This window comes from Cebus imitator, unplaced genomic scaffold, assembly GCF_001604975.1.
Source record: "Cebus imitator isolate Cc_AM_T3 unplaced genomic scaffold, Cebus_imitator-1.0 Scaffold102, whole genome shotgun sequence".
Classification (NCBI taxonomy): domain Eukaryota; kingdom Metazoa; phylum Chordata; class Mammalia; order Primates; family Cebidae; genus Cebus; species Cebus imitator.
In genome coordinates, this window is record NW_016107417.1 from 2,025,043 (window position 1) to 2,027,812 (window position 2,770).

A 2,770-nucleotide genomic window follows, 5' to 3' on the forward strand; every position below is an offset into this window, starting at 1 on the left:
CAGCCTCCTGAGTAGCTGGGATTATAGGCACGTGCCACCATGCCCAGCTAATTTTTTGTATGCACGCGCTACCATGCCCAGCTAATTTTTTGTATTTTTAGTAGAGACGGGGTTTCACCACGTTGACCAGGATGGTCTCGATCTCTTGACCTCGTGATCCACCCGCCTCGGCCTCCCAAAGTGCTGGGATTACAGGCGTGAGCCACCGCGCCTGGCCACTTCTGCTCTATTCTATCAATCTAAACAATCACATGCCTGCCAGATTCAAGGGGAGGAACTTGGACCCCAACCTTCATGAGAGGAATTGTTGCCTGTGGGCTGGTTCACGTTCTTGACTTCACCATACAAAAGGAGTCCAAAGTAGGAGTACGCAAGAGAGTTTATTGCAAAGTGAAAATACACTCTGGTCTGGGTGCAGTGGCTCATGTTTCCACTTTGGGAGGCCAAGACGGGGGGATCACAAGGTCAGGAGTTCAAGACCAGCCTAACCAACATGGTGAAACCCTGTCTCTACTAAAAATATAAAAACTAGCCAGGCATGGTGGTGCATCCCTGTAATTCCAACTACTCAGGAGGCTGAGGCAGGAGAACCGCTTGAACCTAGGAGGCGGAGGTTGCAGTGAGCCGAGATTGCACCATTGCATTCCAGCCTGTGTGACAGAGAGAGACTCCATCTCAAAAATAAATAAATTAATAAATAAACAATAAAAGTACACTGACAGCTGATCAGAGCTGGCTGCTCAAAGGTGAAATGGCACCAATTGACACTGGAGAGTCTCCCTTTATGGGAGTCTTACATGATTATTCATAAAGGGGGGAATCATTATTCATGATTAGTCATGTTCTGGGTGGTCCCCTGCATGCACATGTGCTATTATTGAGCATGCTAGTACATACATGGCATGTTTCATTAACATCTTAAATCTCTACCCAGGGTTGTGTTTTTTACTATATAATAAGCATAGGTCAGCTCAAGGACACTGAACGTGGGTTTCTGCACTTACATGAATTTGGGTATTTTCACTTCTGCTCTGTTGTGTGTGTGTGTGTGTGTGTGTGTGTGTGATGGAGTCTCTGTTGCCCAGGCTGGAGTGCAGTGGTGTGATCTTGGCTCACTGCAACCTCCACCTCCCGGGTTCAAGCACTTCTCCTGTCTCAGCCCCCTGAGTAGCTGGGATTACAGGCACATGCCACCACGCCTGGCTAAGTTTTTATTTTTAGTAGAGACAGGGTTTCACCATATTGGTCAGGCTGGTTTTGAACTCCTGACCTCAGGTGATCCACCCGCCTCAGCCTCCCAAAGTGCTGAGATTACAGGAGTGAGCCACCATGCCCAGCACAGGGAAGCCGAGACTACAGTGAGCCATGGTTGCACCACTGCACTTCAATCTGAACACAGAGTGAGAGCATGTCTCAGAGAAACAAAAAACCAGGCTAGGCATGGTGGCTCACGCCTGTAATCCCAGCACTTTGGAGGCAGGCAGATCACAAGGTTAGATGGAGACCATCCTGACCTAACACAGTGAAACCCCATCTCTACTAAAAATACAAAAAATTAGCCAGGTATGGTGGCACGTGCCTGTTGTCCCAGCTACTTGGGAGGGTGAGGCAGGAGAATCGCTTGAACCCGGGAGGCGGAAGTTGCAGTAAGCCAAGATCGCACCACTGCACTCCAGCCTGGGCAACAGAGTGAGACTCTGTCTCAAAAAAAACAAAACAAAACAAAAAACAAAACAGAGTCCCTTGCTCCCCAGCTCCAGGTCAGGGGGCTATTTTTTCAGGAGGGACTAGACATCAGCATTTTTCATCCTGCCCTATCCACCTGTTGTTGAGTCTGAGTTCTGGGTGAGTGTATCTGATATGTGGAAGTGCCCTTCTTCCACACAGCCCCCACTGGTAGGATGGATGTCCAACACTGGGCGTGGCACTGCTGAGAACATTGGGACACAATTCACTCTTACCCCACTTGTGGAATGGGGGTTCCATTCAGAGGGTGGAGGAGGGGAACTGAGAAGACCTGGGGCTGCGTCACTCGTCCTCCTCCACGCACTCAGCTCCTGAAGTTGGGGTGTCACTCAGAGAGTGGCACGCTATTCTTCCTGCCCTCACAAGAGCAGTGGCTCAGAGATTTCTCTAGGGAACAGAAGTGGGTGGTAAGGCCGGGCCATGGTGGCTCACGCCTGTAATCCCAGCATTTTGGGAGGTCGAGTTGGGTGGATCACTTGAGGTCAGGAGTTCGAGACTAGCCTGGCCAACACGGTGAAACCCTGCCTCTACTAAAAGTACAAAAATTAGCAGGGCGTGGTGGTGGATGCCTGTAATACAAGCTACTAAGGAGGCTAAGGCAGGAGAATTGCTTGAACCTAAGAAGTGGAGGTTGTAGTGAGCCAAGATTGTGCCACTGCACTCTAGCCTCCTGGGAGACAGAGCAAGACCCTGTCTTAAAAACTTAGTTTATAATGCGACATTTTCAGAAAATGGATAGTAAGGGTATAAAAGCAAGGATGAATAAAACACAGGGTCTCTAAGCTGAAAAAAAAAAAAAAAAAAAAGTAGGTAGTAAGAGAGAGAGCTCCAGATCTTTCCCTAAAGGAACATTTGCAACAGGTTGTAAGGAAGTTTGAGTTCAAGCCCAGGAGCACTCTCAAAACACTGGAGGTTATGGTGAAAGGCAATAGAGAGATATTGATGGAATCTGGAGATAAAGGCTAAATTGCAGGCTGGCTAGTCTGCTGAAGAGAAACTGGGGAAAGGGAAACTGGAGAACCCT